Source organism: Euprymna scolopes, chromosome 1 (assembly GCF_053919585.1).
Source record: "Euprymna scolopes isolate OS-2025 chromosome 1, ASM5391958v1, whole genome shotgun sequence".
Taxonomy (NCBI): Eukaryota; Metazoa; Mollusca; class Cephalopoda; order Sepiida; family Sepiolidae; genus Euprymna; species Euprymna scolopes.
Genome location: NC_136482.1, coordinates 5,809,297 through 5,831,989, shown reverse-complemented (window position 1 = coordinate 5,831,989; position 22,693 = coordinate 5,809,297). Strand labels below are relative to the sequence as shown.

The window sequence follows — 22,693 nt, the reverse complement described above, 5'->3', positions numbered from 1 at the left end:
ATAATTATGTTTCAGTTTGAAGAAATATGGTATAATAAAAAAAATATGGTATATAAAAAAAAATGGAAATATATCACAAAGTTTAACAAGTTTTTTTTTTTTAATATAGATCCACAGAATATTGTGAAAAGTGTTTCAGTGTGAACAGGCATGGTATAATAAATTATGGGGTTTATCTATTTTATTTTTACTTTCATCATATTTTGCTTTGGTTTTGATACCCCCAAATTCGAAGTTATCTCTTTACAACCCTTCCTTTTCATAACCTATCATACTTTCATAAATCAGATTCCATTTTCTGTAGGCTGTTTTTGAACGCAGTCAATGACGGGTACTTTTGCTAGTATATATATATATATATATATATATATATATATATATATATATATATATATATATATATATATGTGTGTGTGTGTGTGTGTGTGTGTGTGTATAATGTTAAAAGTCCACGTATGCTTCTAGATAGGGATTTAAAGGTTATGAGGGTTTTTTAAGCATGAAAAACGATGTTACTTTTGTATTTAATATTTTTATTATTTTTTATATTTCAAGCTGACCTCCGCTCTTGGTCACAAAAAAGTATCGAAATGAAAAAGAAAAAGAAAGCCGTTGAAAAAACTGGAAAATTGTAGTGTGGACAACGTTCATTCCTAACAATCATGTTCGAAAAGGTTCATGTGGATTATTTTAGCCGTTTGTATAAGAAGATTGTATTTTTTATTTATTTTAAAATTTTTAAAAATGTTGCAATGTAATAGCGTTTAATGTAAACGGCAATATATATATATATATATATATATATATATATATATATATATATATATATATATATAATATAATGTATGCATGTATATGTTTCTAACAGTTTCATTTGCTTTCGAATCATATTTCCATTAAGAAGAACATGCTCAATGATATTAAAGTTGTTTACAGCTGTCTCAAGTTAATATTTATTTATAATTTGTCGGTTGTTTACTTTGCACACACGTAAATAAGTTCTGAAGAGAGCCGATATTTAAACAATTATATTGCAAATAAAAATTAATATCGGCTTGGAACAGCTGTAAAATAATTTTAGTAACTTTGTGTTTGCACCGTTTTTGAAATATGATCCGAAAGTTATTTAAATCGTTGAAATACACTCACACACACATTATATATATATATATATATATATATATATATATATATATATATATATATATATATATATATATATATATATCAGCTCTATGTAAATAAATATTGTGTCGTTTGTTGTTTTCAAGTTGGTGATTGATTTTTGTATTGAGCTGGAAAACAATTTCCTAATATATATATATATATATATATATATATATATATATATATATATATATATATATATATATATGTGTGTGTGTGTGTGTGTGTGTGTGTGTGTGTGTATTAGCGAAATAATACGTGAATTACCTGCCTTTATAGTTATGAGCAAGTATGGCCTTTTGGAAAGCCATCATTTTAATAAGTTCTGTTTTTAATCTCCGCAACAGTTACACGGTAAACAGGTGATTATTTCCCTTTTTTGTGATTCAAGGTAAGGCCTTAATTTATATTCCGATATTGGTATAGTTGTATTCTTTTTTTGCATTGTGAATTTTCCAGTGATAAGTCTACAATATACTAAATAAAATTAGATTCTTCTTGGACAAGAGGAAATCAAAGTTGTCCTTGATAACCGTACATTCAAACAGCATAATATTAATGCGTGTGTGTCTCGCAGGTCGATCTATTTTTCCTGATATTCATTAACAACCTCTCTGATAAAATTGTGTCAGAAACGGGTATATTAGACGATCATACTACGCTCTATCATAAGTATAAGGAAAGAACGGATGTACACATATATGAAGAGAATGGCAGAAAACGACCTTCCGTCTGTAGTGGAATGGGGTTGTAAATGGATGGTAGCATTTAATGCTACTAAGTCGAAGCTGGTTTCCTTTAACAGCTATAAGAAGCCTTCGCAATCACTGATAACTCTGACTAATAACACCCTAACTCAAGATTCTTCCTTCAAACTCCTTGGCTTAACATTCACAAAAACATGAACAAATACATTGAGGACATTGCGAAAGCTGCTGCAAAGAAGATGGGTTCCCTTTATCATGCTAGTAAATTACTCCAACCTAAGAGTATCCTGTATCTCTACAAAGCCACCATTCGGCCTTGTATGAAGTATTGTTGCCATCCACCACTAGTCTCTCCCTCAGAACACAAAGAAGAATCCCCAATCTAATTGGTCCACTGTCAACTAAACTCGAACCTCTATCCCATCGCCACAATATTGCATTCCTGTGCCTGTTTACAAGTATTTAATGGAATGTGTTCTGATGAATTAATTTCACCTGCAACCCCTCGATGTACATAAACCCGATAAAGCCGTTTAGCAACAAAATCGCAACCCTTCACTTTTAAGATTTCTAAATACCAGAAAGCTTTCTTTAGATTTTCTTAGATTTAAGAATGCGCTACCTGTTACCTACTTTCCTGAATGTACTGATTTGTAGGAGTTTAAATGTATTGTGAACCGATACATCACTCGTCTCCTCTAAACATTGTCCCAAATATTAGTCCCTTACGTTCAAGTGGCAAGTATTTTGTTTGGGGTGAACAGGACTAAAAAAGTACGAATTTAGTGTGTGTGTGTGTGTGTGTGTTTGTGTGTGTGTGTGTGTGTGTGTGTGTTAGGTTTGTAGGAAAGAATTCCAGTAGAGTGCTCGATTATTACGATAAATAAAAAAATTAACAACGTGATGTTTATTTATATATATATATATATATATATATATATATATATATATTATTACATTTTCACCCCAAACAAGGCAAATTGCCACTTTCGTGTAGGGGGCTACTATCAGGGGCAACAACTACAGGGGTACTATGTAGGGATTTGGGCAGCAAGATGTCGGTTCACGTTACACTTGAACTTCTGCACGTCAGTACTGTTGGGGAAGCAGGGACCTGGAATGGAATTCCAGAGTCTAGCAGTTCTGGGGAAGAAACTATTGGAGTAAAAAGATCTTTTACATCTAAGGATCTCTACAGTGTGGGGGTGGGATTTAGCAGCCTGTCGGGTTTGTCGAGGGTGCTCACGTCGTGGGGGCACAAGTGATTGCAGTTCGTCAGAGGATTCATCACTAAAATACTTGTAGAAAAGGAAGAGGGATGCAACATTTCGTCGAAGGGACAGAGGCTGAAGCTTAGATGCCAGTTCAGGGCCTATCAGGTTTGCGACTCTCTTTTGAACGTCGTCAAGGAGCGAGAGACTAGTAGCAGATGCACCAGCCCAGATGTGACAGCAATACTCCATACATGGGCGAATGGTGGCCTTATAGAGGTACAAGATATTTTCGGGTGTTAGTAGTTGTCTAGCACGGTAGAGAGAACCTACCTTTCTTGCAGCGGCCCTGGCAATGCCTTCAATGTAATTGTTCCAACTCATGTTTCCTGTGAACGTTAGACCAAGGAGTTTGAAAGATGTACTCTCAGATAAAGAATCGTTGGCCATTGCTATAGGTGGTAGAGAGGGTTTCTTGTAATTATTGAATGAAACTAGTTTAGTTTTGGCAGCATTGAACGCGACCAACCACTTTTGTCCCCATTCCACCACAGATTGGAGGTCTTCCTCTAGTGTTTCTGCCATTTCTTTAGAAATGTGTTCATTCGTTTTCCTGTCGTGCCTGCCATAGAGTGTAGTGTCATCAGCAGATATACCCATCTCAGAGGCAATTTTGTCGGGGAGGTCATTTATGAATATCAGGAACAATAGAGGTCCAAGGATAGAACCCTGGGGCACCCCCGCATTTATATCATATTGTTTAGATGTACGACCGTCGAGGACAACCTGGATTTTTCTCTTATCTAAGAAGGATTTAATTATGTTAAGTATTCTACCAGTGATATCGTATGATCTAATTTTCCTGAGGAGACCCTCATGCCATACCCTGTCAAAAGCCTTAGATATATCTAGAGCTACCGCTCTGCCCTCCCCCGCTTTGTCCAGTGAATGGTATATACGGTCAGAGATTACAGTTAGGATGTCTGCTGTGGAACGGGCTTGTCTAAATCCATATTGTTTGTCAGTCAGAATTTTAGCATATACATACATACATACATATATATACATGCATACATACATATATATACATATATACATATATATGCATATACATATGTATACATATATATACATATATACACACATATTTATACACACACATATATATACATATATATATATATATATATATATATATATATATATATATATATACATAAATATATATAGTACAGAAGATTGGAACAGTAATGTTATTGTAAAGACATGTAGTAATTGTGTTTACCTAAATTGAATAAAATAATATATATAGTACAGAAGATGAGCACAACATTGGTACCGTCGGTTTCAAACCCAAACAAACAGTTGAAGATTTTCTTTCCTTTTTCTCATAATTTATTTTGGCTTAAATTGTCTGATGATATAGGCTGAATAATTTGTTCACCCCGTTTATAGAAACAATCGTGTCTTGATTTAAGCAAATACTTCTGAGGTTTAAATAATAAAAACATATATATATAGGTAAGACATGCCATCAACATACAAAAGTTGGACTACATAAGCACCCCAAACCCCAACGACCTCACATTCAGACCCATAGTAGCAGGACCATCATGCCCAACAAGCAACCTAATATATATACTATTACATCCCTTCACCAATTTAGTCAGAAGTTTTTTAAGAGGTGACACACACTTCCTTAGCTCCCTACCACAAACAGTAGACGATGGGACAATACTAGCCACATTCGATGTTAGCAGCCTATATAACAATATCCCACACAATCTAGGAAAAGAAGCTATCGCATATTGGATTGACAAACATACACAGACTTTACATCCCAGATTCAATAAACAATTCGTGATTGATAGCATCGACATAATCCTCAATAACAACTCCTTCCAATTTAATAATGACAACTACATCCAAAAACTAGGCACAGCAATGGGTACTAAAATGGCACCGACATATGCCACCCTTACACTCGCCTTCCTAGAAGAGACCCTTTATGAAAGGATAGAGCAAAAGTACGGGCACAATATAAAAACACTCTTCATAAAATATTGGAAAAGATACCTAGACGACTGCTTTATCCTCTGGAGAACCTCATGGGGGGATATCAAAGAATTCCACACTTTGCTACAAAATCTACACCCAAAAGTAAACTTCACACTAGAACAAAGCCCCTAAGATCTACCTTTCCTAAACATCCTAGTAACAATACAAAACAACAGCATAATTACAGACATCTACCACAAACCCACAGACACTCAACAATACCTCCACTTCAAAAGCCACCATCCTAAAAACTGTCTAAAATCAATACCTACTCCCTAGCACGTAGAGTCTGCACCATAGTAACAGACAGACACCTCCATTCGACTAGACTCAATGAACTGCAAATAACCCTGCGGAAAAGAGGATATCCACTACAACTAATACAGAAAGGTATTGAACTGGCTGAAAAAATTCCAATAGACCAACTAAGAATCCCAAAAGAACACAACAAAGAACAAATTTTAGCATACGTCTCTACACACAACACAAACAACCCAGAACTATTCACACAGATAACAAAAAACCTTATCCTCCTCAATCAGAACGACAAACTAAACAACATACTTAAAACAACAAAAATAATAAAAAGCAAACGCCAACCCCAAAACTTAAAATAAATCCTAATTTCCTCAAAACTCGTTCCACACACTACAAAAGGATTTACAAAATGCAATAAACCGCGATGTGCAGTATATGACATAATAATAGAAGGAACCACATACACATTCAAAAAGCCAGCACAAACATTCAAAATAAAAAAGGATCTAAACTGCAACTCCAGAAATGTAGTATATGCACTAAGATGCACACCATGCAACAAATCCTACATAGGCGCCACCAAAAATTTCAGCAATAGAGTGGCCTTACATAAGAGCAACATCAAAATTGCATATAACAGACACCTCTATGTTTCAAAACACGTACACACATGCAGTGGAAACAGCTTCAAAATAATGCCAATCTTCCAGCAGACAATTATTTTTATTTACTTACACAGGAAAAAAAACTTCATAACAAGATTCACTCCTGAACTATGCAGAGCCTAATTTCAACACACAAAAACATGAAATGCAAGGCACACTCGCATGAACATCCATATACATATACACACCCACACATAAATCAGAACCGACACATTAAAACACACACGCGCGCATACCACCACACACAGACATAACACCCCTATCTCTAATACAACACACTGAACAATACCAACCCTACTTAACCTCGAAACCAACAACACTAGGAAACACCTAGAACCATAGTATAATATCTGTTCCAACATCTCGCTCCCCCTTCAGTCAGTGGAGGAGAAATCTCTCATAACTGAGACAACTATTATCCCTTCTATCATCCCCACTCCCATACCTATACCCCTCCAATTGGCCCCTCCCCTCTGGGGAACGAAATCTTCCCCACACTAGGAACCGATCCTGGGTCTAGCCATACCCACATGGGGAGATAAATAAATAGAAACATTAAAAAATCCCCTATACATGTTTATAAATACACCCCTCTATCTAAACAAACGTAATATAAAGAATACCCGAACAGTCTAAGATTGAAACGAAAAATCACAATACTAAAATCTAAGAATCCAAAAAATAAATATCAAAATTGAATAAAAACACCCCTACCCTTATTTCAGAGGAGCTGGTTCCCCTCCTCCTCACACGTACACATTAGTAACGACCTTGGATCACAGTTACCTTTCTAGGGAAGCAAATAACTTCATAATACTATAAAACAGTACACACATTCTTCCAACCAATAAAAGAAAACACACACACACACCCTACCCTAAAGGAAAAGAAAAAACACAAGCAGAAAGAGAGAGTGAGAGAGAGAAACACAAGACAGGAGTGACCACAGCCCAATAAAACAGTAATAAAAATTGAACATTCCAATGATAGTAGACACTTACACGTTCCCACCGCTTGGAAACATTTCAAATGAACTACGAAAATGCTATTTTTACATCTCCAACATATTTTGAATATATTGTAAGCATTTTAAATAATTTCTGAAGAGGACGCTTCACAGAACGTCTGAAACGCGTTAAAAACGATTTCAATGATTTAAAAACATTATTACAATGATCTAAACATAATTCTCAATGAAAAACCAAGACACGGAATAATAAAATAATGTTAAAAAATACACATTGTTGGTGACCACCCCCTTATTTAAGTATGCATCTTTCTTTCGTTGGAATTTCTTAACCCATTATATATATATATATATATATATATATATATATATATATATATATATATATATATATATATAACTACTTCATTTGCTCACAAAAATTAATATACGAAAGTATAAATTTATGCGTAAACTTTAAGTATTTACTTCAAAAGTGCTCAATACGTAGGTAGAGCTAGTAAGTTATAAAATATATATGGCAGTTAATATATATTTTATAACTTACTATATATATATATATATATATATATATATATATAGTAAGTTATAAAATATATATGGCTTAACTGCCATATATATTTTATAACTTACTAACTAGCTCTACCTACGTATTGAGCACTTTTGAAGTAAATACTTAAAGTTTACGCATAAATTTATACTTTCGTATATTAATTTTATATATATATATATATATATATATATATATATATATATATATATATATATATATATATATATATATATATATTAATGGGGAAGTATGTTAATCAGTTATATTAGAGAAGCTCAGTGTAACTACAGAGCATATACAAATAAATGACAAATGACTGCATTCCAAATATGAAGATGTTGACCATCTTACCGTTTATTTCTCTCTATATATATATATACTAGCAGGTAGCCCGGCGTTGCCCAGTCGAAAACTACGCTCAAATATTATATTTTTATTCGTGCCGATTTCATATGTATATTTATAGAGTCAATTCTCTATCGATTATTATATTGCACCTTATATATAGTAATGATTTCAGACCCCCCCCCCCAAAAAAAAAAAAACAACAACAAATGATCTGTGTTCCATAAGTTAAATCAAAACCAGAATATATAACTTTCCAGTCTTATCCGTTAACGTATAACCTAAATCCATACACATAAAAAAACTGCAAAAAAAAAGAAATAATAATAATAATAAATAACAGTTTAATCTATGGCTTTTGATTAATGCATGCGCCAAAAAAACAAAACAAAAAAAAAAAAAAAAAAAGAAAAAACGTGCGTAGAAAATTTACGCCAGGCCAATTTTTTTTTAAATTTTAATTTTGATCCCTTAACAGCTACTTTACTAGCTAAAAACCAACTGAAAAGTGTGCCTCAGGTACAAATATCAAATTCAAACTCTGTAGACCAAATATTTAGAAAGGAGCTTGATAGAGAGTTTTCGCACCCACACCGACAGAAGAAAGAAAGGGATGAGCAAATTAGCTAAAATTCGCATTAAATGAAACAGCACCTTATGATGGTTAGGCATAAGGTGCTAAAAATGTGTTCATGTCAGTTAAAAACATGTGAAAATATGAGGAATATATATATATATATATATATATATATATATATATATATATATATATATACTGTGTGTGCAAAATCAAGACTTCAAGACATGGTGTTGATAGCAACAAAAAGTGTATTTCATTTTACATTACAATTGTTTCAATGTCCAGTTCGACAATTTCAAGCATTGTATCGTTTGAAAATTTTCAGAAATCAGCATTTCTTCAGACTTTATGAATAAACACACTTTTGGCAATGTAGCATTTTTTGAATAGAAAGAAAAAAGGGGGGGATCTAACGGGAAAACATGCGAGAAACATACCTTGGTTGTGGTTACCGAAAAGCCCATTTAAATATTAATGTATCGCCTAATTTTCGTATCCTTATTCAAGAACAGAGTTATGTGAAGTTTCTACGGGGAGCCCTAAACCATTTACAAAAACAAAAAAGAAAAAGTCTTGATTTTGCACACACAGTATATTAATGCTCAATTATGAAATGTGATAATTTTGTAGCTTAATCCTTAAGTCAACCATTTTTGGCTTAAAACCTATTGCCATATGAAAATTTACTGAATTAAACGAACTCAGTATATTACATATAAGTCTATATATATATATATATATATATCCGTGGATTAAGGAGCACCTAGCTACCAGCTTTGGAGTATTCTGCCGAATAATGGAAACTTATATATATATATATATATATATATATATATATATATATATATATATATATATGTATATATATATATATATATATATATATATATATATATATATATATATATATATATAGTAAGTTATAAAATATATATGGCGATTAAGCTACACTGAATATTCCGCGTTTCATCCACTCTAGGACTCTTCAGGCTGAAGAGTCCTACTTTTATAACTTACTAACTAGCTCTACATACGTATTGAGCACTTTTGAAGTAAATACTTTTTAAGTTTACGCATAAATTTATACTTTCGTATATTCATTTTATGTAAGTAAATGAAGTAGTTATGTATATATATATATATATATATATATATATATATATATCTTTTTTTCTTAAATATTTCGCAATTATACAGAATGTAGAAACTATGCATAAATAAAATTCAGCGTAATAGTGAAATGGAACTAATTACCTAACAAGAAATCATAAAATGAATAAGTAATTAACGCTCGTTTTTAAAGGAATATGCAAAATAGTTAACCTTCATATAATCGCTCGCATATTCATAACTGAGTATATTAAGAAATTCGCTTTAATAATTTTTGAAATAGGAAAGTAGGTTTTTAATATCAATGTCAGAGCAAAAAAAAAAAATACTAAACTTTATAGGTATATATATTCAGTAACACACGGTAGATATTTATGCCTAATCCTGTATTAGTAACTTTCTCCTTGGACAAACGTCGTCATTATCACCGGAACGGGTAGTTATAATATATAAGAAACGATAAACTAGAATCTCCAATTACCTTACAGGTATTATTCGTTTTACTATCTTCTCAAACCTCCCCTTCTATTTCTATTTTTCTCCAGTAGGTGGCGCTCATATGCAACCTGAGCTTCCAACCATTTTTTTTCATAAATGTCAGATGGTTAGGAATGAATGCTTGATATGCGATACGATTCTCTTGTCTCTCTGCCTTCATTTTCATTTTTTTCTCTTTTTTTTATTCATTCTTTTCTCGTCTCAGAAACTCTTACTTTGAAAACATCTACTTTCTTCGTATAAACGCACGGCTTTTAATCTCGTGTAGAAGCTATTTTAAACTTACTACTTAAATAGTTTTTGCTACAGTGTGACCTCCTAAAAATGCCACCAGTGGAATCGTTTATAAAATTCACAAGCCATTTTAGCAATCCAACCATTTTAACACAAATAAACTTCAGTTTGACTTATCCACCAAATTTCAGCACACCTGGATACGATAACTTTGACGCTAAGAAAGACCTTGGCACTGCTCTGATTTTCACGGTGATGATCATATTTAGCTTAGGGATAATCTCGAAATCATTCTGATATATATTATCTTTCAGATAACATCGCAGATAAAAATTCGGGAGGTTAAGGTACGATGAGTGTGAATTCCAGTCAGGATCACACCTCCTACTTATGAAATTATGATCAAAGTGGTTCTGCGTATCATTGAACGGCCTTAAAATAAAGACTGTTGGCTATTTATGATGAACACTTGGTGGACAAGTTAGGCATGAACTGAAGTGTTTTTTTACCAATTATTTAGATGTGATTTTTTGAGGGAGCAATTTCTTTATCCGTTATCACGATTTCTTATATTTTCATATATTTTTTTTTATTTTGTTGTTATTTTTCAGCCATTTTATTCATTTTATTATACTTCCAATTATCTCTTGGATTTTCTCTCTCTTTCTTTTCCAAATATTTCTTCTTTTGTTCATTTTCTTTTTTAGTCTGTGTTTATTTATGCTTCTTTTCTTTTTCACTTTTATGTTTTATTTGTTCTTTTTTGATCATTAATTTTTGCTATTCATTTATCCTTTCTATTATATTTTTTCTTTCTTTTTTGTTTTTGTTTTTCAATTCAATATTTTCAACAATTTTCCTTTTCTTTCAATTTCTCTGTTTTGCTTTTTGATTGTTGATTCCCTCTTTTTCCTTCAATTTTTTTCAGAGTTTTCCGGATTTTTTTTTCTAATTTCTTTATTCACCATTTTCGTTTTTCATCTTTTCTCTCTATTTCCCCATTTCTGTTTTTCTATCAACTTTTTCATCATCTCTTATTTTACGAATCAATACTTTCCATAATTTATTTCTTTTATTTCCATTTTTTTATTTCCTTTATTCTTCTCAATGTTTTCTTTATCATTTTTTTTTCTTTTCAAAACTTCCTTTTTTTCACCTTAATCATTTCCCCCCTTTTTTTTTTATTCACCATTTGTGTGTTTTACACGTTTTCTTCCCTTTTCTTTCTTTCATTTTCTTTCTATCCCCTTTCTTCCTTTTACCATTTACGTTATTCTCTCCTGAGCATTTCAAGAACTACAGATTCACGCATATCCCTTCCGCGGACAGATTAATCACACCCAGACTTTACACTTATTCCTCCTCTTCTCGACTGAACATGGTAAAAAAATGTTATTAAACAGAAATGTTTCTTTTACTAGAAAACATGCTTCTCCCTCTTTTATGTTTTTCCCTTTGCATTTTCTTTCCCACATTTCTTTTAATTAACCTCGCCCCCCCCATGAAAAATCAAGAATAAAGAAAATTCTGTATGATATACAAGACATCACGTAAATTGATCAAGTACTTTTATATTTAAATAAGAAAATGAAAATTTTATGGATAAACTACGAGCGACAATCTCGCGACGCAATTTTGAAAACAGTCTAACGCAGGGGTGGGCAAACTACGGCCCGTGGGCCGCATGTGGCCCGCCAAAGGAATTCATGTGGCTCTCCAAGTACTGAATATTGAATGCCCAAAAGGATTTTATATTCAGTAATGTGAAAATGAATTGCATTTTTTCTTTGACATGCTTTTATTTTGTCTATTTTAGATATCAATTATATTGGAAAATATGCTATGTGGTCCAGTAAAATTTGAATGTTTTTAATGTGGCCCTTGCACTGGAATGTTTGCCCATACCTGGTTTAACGGAACAAGAAAGATAACTTCCAATTATTCAAACTTGTGTGATTTTATAAAACCGTTATGGTCCTTATTAGGAAAGAGTCGAAATACTGATTTTTTTAAATATGTGGTTACAGGCAAAAACAACCGTTCTTACTTAATTGTCGAAAATAGAAATATTTAACAAAATTACGAAAATTCATCGAGTAAAACAACTGTGTTTTTAGTAAAATGCTCTTAAAAATGCTCGCCATTAAAGTGTCGAAAAGGGAGATAAGTCTGTCCCCTGCATTCGCAATCTTCAATGTGTTTACATCTAGAGAAAATGCAATTTCCCTCAATTTTCCGTAAAAATTACTTTTAACTATAAATAATTTTCCGTTCGATGAATTTTCGTAATTTTTGGATATATTTTCAACACGACAATTAAGTATTGTTGTATATGCTTAAGGCGATGTATTTAAAAATCAATCTGTCGACTCTTTTTTAACAAACACCGCCATTATTAACATTGGGAAATGTGCATTGGAAAAACTCAAATTCGCTTGAAATAAGTTTAATTATAAAACTAAAACTACTTGATCCAGTTACACGATTTTTTATGTCCGATATTTTGTTTCCGTTATAAGTACGTATATTTGCAGAGTTTTCTTTATTTTTTGTTTTATTTTTTTTCCTAACAAGCACTATTATGTTTGTTTCGTTTTTTTGTGTAAACTTAATTTTTGCTGACTTTTCCCCCCTTTTTCCATTCTCATTTTTCTCTTTTTTATTTTTTAAATTTTATTTGCACCTTTATTTGCACCTTTATTTGCATCTTTATTTCTTTTTTATTTGCATCTTTATTTGCACCTTTATTTGCATCTTTATTTCTTTTTTATTTGCATCTTTATTTGCACCTTTATTTGCATCTTTATTTCTTTTTTATTTGCATCTTTATTTGCACCTTTATTTGCATCTTTATTTGCATCTTCATTTGCATCTTTATTTGCATCTTTATTTCTTTTTTATTTGCACCTTTATTTGAATATTTATTTGCATTTTTATTTGCATCTTTATTTGCATCATTATTTGCATCTTTATTTCTTTTTATTTTCATCTTTATTTTTTTTATTTGCATCTTTATTTGCATTTATATTTGCATCTTTATTGGCATTTTTATTTGCATCTTTATTTGCATCATTATTTGCATCTTTATTTCTTTTTATTTTCATCTTTATTTCTTTTAATTTTCATCTTTATTTGCATTTTTATTTGCATCTTTATTTGCATCTTTATTTGCATTTTTATTTCTTTTTATTTTCATCTTTATTTCTTTTTTATTTGCATCTTTATTTGCACCTTTATTTGCATCTTTATTTGCATTTTTATTTGCATCTTTATTTGCACTTTATTTGCATTATTATTTCTTTTTATTTTAATCTTTATTTCTTTTTTATTTGCTTCTTTATTTCTTTTTATTTTCATATTTATTTCTTTTTTATTTGCTTCTTTATTTCTTTTTTATTTGCATCTTTATTTGCACCTTTATTTGCATCTTTATTTCTTTTTTATTTGTATCTTTATTTGCACCTTTATTTGCATCTTAATTTCTTTTTTATTTGCATCTTTATTTCTTTTTTATTTGCATCTTTATTTGCACCTTTATTTGCTTCTTTATTTGCATTTTTATTTGCATCTTTATTTGCACTTTATTTGCATTTTTATTTCTTTTATTTTCATCTTTATTTCTTTTTTATTTGCTTCTTTATTTCTTTTTATTTTCATATTTATTTCTTTTTTATTTGCTTCTTTATTTCTTTTTTATTTGCATCTTTATTTGCACCTTTATTTGCATCTTTATTTCTTTTTTATTTGTATCTTTATTTGCACCTTTATTTGCATCTTAATTTCTTTTTTATTTGCATCTTTATTTCTTTTTTATTTGCATCTTTATTTGCACCTTTATTTGCACTTTATTTGCATCATTATTTCTTTTTATTTTCATATTTATTTCTTTTTTATTTGCATCTTTATTACTTTTTTATTTGCATCTTTATTTGCACCTTTATTTGCATCTTTATTTCTTTTTTATTTGTATCTTTATTTGCACCTTTATTTGCATCTTTATTTACATCTTTATTTGCATCTTTATTTGCATCTTTATTTGCATCTTCATTTGCATCTTTATTTCTTTTTTATTTGCACCTTTATTTGCATATTTATTTGCATTTTTATTTGCATATTTATTTGCATCATTATTTGCATCTTTATTTCTTTTTATTTTCATCTTTATTTCTTTTTATTTTCATCTTTATTTGCATTTTTATTTGCATCTTTATTTGCATTTTTATTTGCATTTTTATTTGCATCATTATTTGCATCTTTATTTCTTTTTATTTTCATCTTTATTTCTTTTTATTTTCATCTTTATTTGCATTTTTATTTGCATTATTATTTGCATTTTTATTTGCATCTTTATTTGCATTTTTATTTGCATCTTTATTTGCATCATTATTTGCATCTTTATTTCTTTTTATTTTCATCTTTATTTCTTTTTATTTTCATCTTTATTTGCATTTTAATTTGCATATTTATTTGCATCTTTATTTGCATTTTTATTTCTTTTTATTTTAATCTTTATTTCTTTTTTATTTGCATCTTTATTTGCACCTTTATTTGCATCTTTATTTGCATTTTTATTTGCATCTTTATTTGCACTTTATTTGCACCTTTATTTGCATCTTTATTTCTTTTATATTTGCATCTTTATTTGCACCTTTATTTGCATCTTTATTTCTTTTTTATTTGTATCTTTATTTGCACCTTTATTTGCACATTTATTTACATCTTTATTTGCATCTTTATTTGCATCTTTATTTGGATCTTTATTTCTTTTTATTTTCATATTTATTTCTTTTTTATTTGCTTCTTTATTTCTTTTTTATTTGCATCTTTATTTGCACCTTTATTTGCATCTTTATTTCTTTTTTATTTGCATCTTTATTTGCACCTTTATTTGCATCTTAATTTCTTTTTTATTTGTATCTTTTTTGCACCTTTATTTGCATCTTTATTTGCATCTTTATTTGCACTTTATTTGCATCTTTATTTGCATCTTTATTTCTTTTTTATTTGCACCTTTATTTGCATATTTATTTGCATTTTTATTTGCATCTTTATTTGCATCATTATTTGCATCTTTATTTCTTTTTATTTTCATCTTTATTTCTTTTTATTTGAATCTTTGTTTGCATTTTTATTTGCATCTTTATTTACATCTTTATTTGCATTTTTATTTCTTTTTATTTTCTTCTTTATTTCTTATTTATTTGCATCTTTATTTGCACCTTTATTTGCATCTTTATTTGCATTTTTATTTGCATCTTTATTTGCACTTTATTTGCACCTTTATTTGCATATTTATTTCTTTTTTATTTGCATCTTTATTTGCACCTTTATTTGCATCTTTATTTCTTTTTTATTTGCATCTTTATTTGCATCATTATTTGCATCTTTATTTCTTTTTATTTTCATCTTTATTTTTTTTATTTGCATCTTTATTTGCACCTTTATTTGCATCTTTATTTGCATTTTTATTTGCATCTTTATTTGCACATTTATTTGCACCTTTATTTGCATCTTTATTTCTTTTTTATGTGCTTCTTTATTTCTTTTTTATGTGCACCTTTATTTGCATATTTATTTGCATTTTTATTTGCATATTTATTTGCATCATTATTTGCATCTTTATTTCTTTTTATTTTCATCTTTATTTCTTTTTATTTTCATCTTTATTTGCATTTTTATTTGCATCTTTATTTACATCTTTATTTGCATTTTTATTTCTTTTTTATTTGTTTCTTTATTTCTTTTTTATTTACATCTTTATTTGCACCTTTATTTGCATCTTTATTTGCATCTTTGTTTGCATCATTATTTGCATCTTTATTTCTTTTTTATTTGCATCTTTAGTTGCACCTTTATTTGCATCTTTATTTCTTTTTTATTTGCATCTTTATTTGCACCTTTATTTGCATCTTTATTTGCATCTTTATTTGCATCATTATTTGCATCTTTATTTCTTTTTTATTTGCACATTTATTTGCATATTTATTTGCATTTTTATTTGCATCTTTATTTGCATCATTATTTGCATCTATATTTCTTTTTATTTTCATCTTTATTTCTTTTTTTTTTTAATCTTTATTTGCATTTTTATTTGCATCTTTATTTGCATTTTTATTTGCATTTTTATTTGCATCATTATTTGCATCTTTATTTCTTTTTATTTTCATCTTTATTTCTTTTTATTTTCAACTTTATTTTCATTTTTTTTTGCATATTTATTTGCATCTGTATTTGCATCTTTATTTGCATTTTTATTTCTTTTTATTTTCATCTTTATTTCGTTTTTATCTGCATTTTTATTTGCACCTTTATTTGCATATTTATTTCTTTTTATTTTCATCTTTATTTTTTTTATTTGCATCTTTATTTGCACCTTTATTTGCATCTTTATTTGCATTTTTATTTGCATCTTTATTTGCACATTTATTTCCACCATTATTTGCATCTTTATTTCTTTTTATTTTCATCTTTATTTCTCTTTTATTTGCTTCTTTATTTCTTTTTTATTTGCATCTTTATTTGCACCTTTATTTGCATCTTTATTTCTTTTTTATTTGCATCTTTATTTGCACCTTTATTTTCATCTTTATTACTTTTTTATTTGCATCTTTATTTGCACCTTTATTTGCATCTTTATTTGCATCGTTATTTGCATTTTTATTTGCATCTTTATTTGCATCTTTATTTCTTTTTTGTTTGCACCTTTATTTGCATCTTTATTTCTTTTTTATTTGCATTTTTATTTGCATCATTATTTGCATCTTTATTTCTTTTTATTTTCATCTTTATTTTTTTTATTTGCATCTTTATTTGCACCTTTATTTGCATCTTTATTTGCATTTTTATTTGCATCTTTATTTGCACATTTATTTGCACCTTTATTTGCATCTTTATTTCTTTTTTATTTGCTTCTTTATTTCTTTTTTATGTGCACATTTATGTGCATATTTATTTGCATTTTTATTTGCATATTTATTTGCATCATTATTTGCATCTTTATTTCTTTTTATTTTCATCTTTATTTCTTTTTATTTTCATCTTTATTTGCATTTTTATTTTCATCTTTATTTACATCTTTATTTGCATTTTTATTTCTTTTTTATTTGTTTCTTTATTTCTTTTTTATTTGCATCTTTATTTGCACCTTTATTTGCATCTTTATTTGCATCTTTATTTGCATCATTATTTGCATCTTTATTTCTTTTTTATTTGCATCTTTATTTGCACATTTATTTGCATCTTTATTTCTTTTTTATTTGCATCTTTATTTGCACCTTTATTTGCATCTTTATTTGCATCTTTATTTGCATCATTATTTGCATCTTTATTTCTTTTTTATTTGCACATATATTTGCATATTTATTTGCATTTTTATTTGCATCTTTATTTGCATCATTATTTGCATCTTTATTTCTTTTTATTTTCATCTTTATTTCTTTTTTTTTTAATCTTTATTTGCATTTTTATTTGCATCTTTATTTGCATTTTTATTTGCATCTTTATTTGCATCATTATTTGCATCTTTATTTCTTTTTATTTTCATCTTTATTTCTATTTATTTTCAACTTTATTTTCATTTTTTTTTGCATCTTTATTTGCATCTGTATATGCATCTTTATTTGCATTTTTATATCTTTTTATTTTCATCTTTATTTCTTTTTTATTTGCATTTTTATTTGCACATTTATTTGCATATTTATTTCTGTTTATTTTCATCTTTATTTTTTTATTTGCATCTTTATTTGCACCTTTATTTGCATCTTTATTTGCATTTTTATTTGCATCTTTATTTGCACATTTATTTGCACCATGATTTGCATCTTTATTTCTTTTTATTTTCATCTTTATTTCTCTTTTATTTGCTTCTTTATTTCTTTTTTATTTGCATCTTTATTTGCACCTTTATTTGCATCTTTATTTCTTTTTTATTTGCATCTTTATTTGCACCTTTATTTTCATCTTTATTACTTTTTTATTTGCATCTTTATTTGCACCTTTATTTGCATCTTTATTTCTTTTTTATTTGTATCTTTATGTTCACCTTTATTTGCATCTTTATTTACATCTTTATTTGCATCTTTATTTGCATCTTTATTTGCATCTTCATTTGCATCTTTATTTCTTTTTTATTTGCACCTTTATTTGCATATTTATTTGCATTTGTATTTGCATCTTTATTTGCATCATTATTTTCATCTTTATTTCTTTTTATTTTGTTCTTTATTTGCATTTTTATTTGCATCTTTATTTGCATTTTTATTTGCATTTTTATTTGCATCATTATTTTCATCTTTATTTCTTTTTATTTTCATCTTTATTGCTTTTTATTTTCATCTTTATTTGCATTTTTATTTGCATCTTTATTTGCATTTTTATTTTCATCTTTATTTGCATTTTTATTTGCATCTTTATTTGCATCATTATTTGCATATTTATTTCTTTTTATTTTCATCTTTATTTCTTTTTATTTTCATCTTTATTTGCATTGTAATTTGCATCTTTATTTGCATCTTTATTTGCATTTTTATTTCTTTTTATTTTCATCTTTATTTCTTTTTTATTTGCATCTTTATTTGCACCTTTATTTGCATCTTTATTTGCATTTTTATTTGCATCTTTATTTGCACTTTATTTGCACCTTTATTAGCATCTTTATTTCTTTTTTATTTGCATCTTTATTTGCACCTTTATTTGCATCTTTATTTCTTTTTATTTGTATCTTTATTTACACCTTTATTTGCATCTTTATTTACATCTTTATTTGCATCTTTATTTCATCTTTATTTGGATCTTTATTTCTTTTTATTTTCATATTTATTTCTTTTTTATTTGCTTCTTTATTTCTTTTTTATTTGCATCTTTATTTGCACCTTTATTTGCATCTTTATTTCTTTTTTATTTGCATCTTTATTTGCACCTTTATTTGCATCTTTATTTCTTTTTTATTTGTATCTTTATTTGCACCTTTATTTGCATCTTTATTTACATCTTTATTTGCATCTTTATTTGCATCTTTATTTGCATCTTTATTTTCATCTTTATTTGCATTTTTATTTGCATCTTTATTTACATCTTTATTTGCATTTATGTTTCTTTTTATTTTCATCTTTATTTCTTATTTATTTGCATCTTTATTTGCACCTTTATTTGCATCTTTATTTGCATTTTTATTTGAATCTTTATTTGCACTTTATTTGCACCTTTATTTTCATCTTTATTTCTTTTTTTTTCATCTTTATATGCATCTTTATTTGCATCTTTATTTCTTTTTTATTTACATCTTTATTTGCATCATTATTTGCATCTTTATTTCTTTTTATTTTCATCTTTATTTGTTTTATTTGCACATTTATTTGCACCTTTATTTGCATCTCTATTTCTTATTTATTTGCTTCTTTATTTCTTTTTTATGTGCACATTTATGTGCATATTTATTTGCATTTTTATTTGCATATTTATATCTTTTTATTTTCATCTTTATTTCTTTTTATTTTCATCTTTATTTCTTTTTATTTTCATCTTTATTTGCATTTTTATTTGCATCTTTATTTAAATCTTTATTTGCATTTTTATTTCTTTTTTATTTGACTCTTTATTTGCACCTTTTTTTGCATCTTTATTTGCATCTTTATTTGCATCATTATTTGCATCTTTATTTCTTTTTTATTTACATCTTTATTTGCACCTTTATTTGCATCTTTATTTCTTTTTTATTTGCATCTTTATTTGCACCTTTATTTGCATCTTTATTTGCACCTTTATTTGCATCATTATTTGCATCTTTATTTGCACCTTTATTTGCATTTTTTTCTTTTTATTTTGATCTTTATTTGCATTTTTATTTGCATTTTTATTTGCATCTTTATTTGCATTTTTATTTCTTTTTGTTTTCATCTTTATTTCTTTTTTATTTGCATTTTTATTTGTACCTTGATTTGCATCTTTATTTGCATCTTTATTTGCATCTTTATTTGCACCTTATTTGCATTTTTATTTCTTTTTATTTTAATCTTTATTTCTTTTTTATTTGCACCTTTATTTGCATATTAATTTGCATCTTCATTTGCATTTTTATTTCTTTTTATTTTCATTATTATTACTTTTTTATTTGCATTTTTTTTGCACCTTTATTTGCATCTTTATTTCTTTTTATTTTCATCTTTATTTCTTTTTTATTTGCACCTTTATTTGCATCTTTATTTCTTTTTATTTGCATCTTTATTTCTTTTTTATTTGCACCTTTATTTGCATCTGTATTTCTTTTTTATTTGCATCTTTATTTGCATCTTTATTTGCATCTTTATTTGCATCTTTATTTGCATCTTTATTTCTTTTTTATTTGCACCTTTATTTGCATATTTATTTGCATTTTTATTTGCATCTTTATTTGCATCATTCTTTGCATCTTTATTTCTTTTTATTTTCATCTTTATTTCTTTTTTATTTGAATCTTTATTTGCATTTTTATTTGCATCTTTATTTGCATTTTTATTTGAATCTTTATTTGCATTTTTATTTGCATCTTTATTTGCATCATTATTTGCATCTTTATTTCTTTCTTTTTTCATCTTTATTTCTTTTTATTTTCATCTTTATTTGCATTTTTATTTGCATCTTTATTTGCATCTTTATTTGCATTTTTATTTCTTTTTATTTTCATCTTTATTTGCACCTTTATTTGCATGGTTATTTCTTTTTTATTTGCATCTTTAGTTGCACCTTTATTTGCCTCTTTTTTCCTTTTTATTTGCATCTTTATTTGCACATTTATTTGCATCTTTATTTGCATTTTTATTTGCATCTTTTTTTGCACCTTTATTTTTATATTTATTTGCTGATTTATTTGCATTTTTATTTGCACTTTTATTTGCATCATTATTTGCATTTTTATTTCTTTTTATTTTCATCTTTATTTCTTTTTTATTTGAATCTTTATTTGCATTTTTATTTGCATCTTTATTTGCATTTTTATTTGCATCTTTATTTGCATCATTATTTGCATCTTTATTTCTTTCTATTTTCGTCGTTATTTCTTTTTATTTTCATCTTTATTTGCATTTTTATTTGCATCTTTATTTGCATCTTTATTTGCATTTTCATTTCTTTTTATTTTCATCTTTATTTCTTTTTGATTTGCATTTTTATTTGCACCTTTGTTTGCATCTTTATTTCTTTTTATTTTCATCTTTATTGCTTTTTTATTTTCATCTTTATTTGCACCTTTATTTGCATCTTTATTTGCATTTTTATTTGCATCTTTATTTTCACCTTTATTTGCGCCTTTATTTGCATCTTTATTTCTTTTTATTTTCATCTTTATTACTTTTTTATTTGCTTCTTTATTTCTTTTTTATTTGCATCATTATTTGAACCTTTATTTGCATCTTTATTTCTTTTTTATTTGCATCTTTATTTGCACCTTTATTTGCATCTTTATTTCTTTTTTATTTGCATCTTTATTTGCACCTTTATTTACATCTTAATTTGCATCTTTATTTGCATCCTTATTTGCATCTTTATTTGCATCTTTATTTCTTTTTTATTTGCACCTTTATTTGCATCTTCATTTGCACCTTTATTTGCATCTTTATTAGCATCATTATTTGCATCCTTATTTCTTTTTATTTTCATCATTTCTTTTTATTTGAATCTTTATTTGCATTTTTATTTGCATCTTTATTTGCATTTTTATTTCACTTTTATTTGCATCATTATTTGCATCTTTATTTATTTTTCTTTTCATCTTTATTTCTTTTTATTTTCATCTTTATTTGCATTTTTATTTGCATCTTTATTTGCATCTTTATTTGCATTTTTATTTCTTTTTATTTTCATCTTTATTTCTTTTTTATTTGCATTTTTATTAGCACCTTTATTAGCATTTTTATTTCTTTTTATTTTCATCTTTATTTCTTTTTTATTTGAATCTTTATTTGCACCTTTATTTGCATATTTATTTGCATTTTTGTTTGCATCTTTATTTTCATCATTATTTGCATCTTTATTTCTGTTTATTGTCATCTTCATTTGCATCATTATTTGCATCTGTATTTCTGTTTATTTTCATCTTTATTTCTTTTTATTTGAATCTTTATTTGCACTTTTATTTGCATCTTTATTTGCATCTTTATTTGCATCTTTATTTGCATCATTATTTGCATCTTTATTTCTTGTTATTTTCATCTTTATTTCTTTTTATTTGCATCTTTATTTGCATCATTATTTGCATCTTTATTTGCATCTGTATTTGCATCATTATTTGCATTTTTATTTCTTTTTATTTTCATCATTATTTCTTTTTTATTTGCATCTTTATTCGCACCTTTATTTGCATCTTTAT

The 22,693-nt window shown here is 27.3% G+C and overlaps 1 long non-coding RNA gene across 1 annotated transcript in view; it reads left to right on the top strand.

Annotated features, from left to right (window-relative positions):
• The first annotated feature begins 1,445 nt into the window (after positions 1–1,445).
• Positions 1,446–22,693, top strand: part of LOC145269451 (uncharacterized) — a 62,807-nt gene continuing 41,559 nt past the window's right edge. The window contains exon 1 of the long non-coding RNA XR_013865214.1: positions 1,446–1,558. This is a non-coding gene — a long non-coding RNA (uncharacterized LOC145269451). The remainder of the gene's footprint in view (positions 1,559–22,693) is intronic.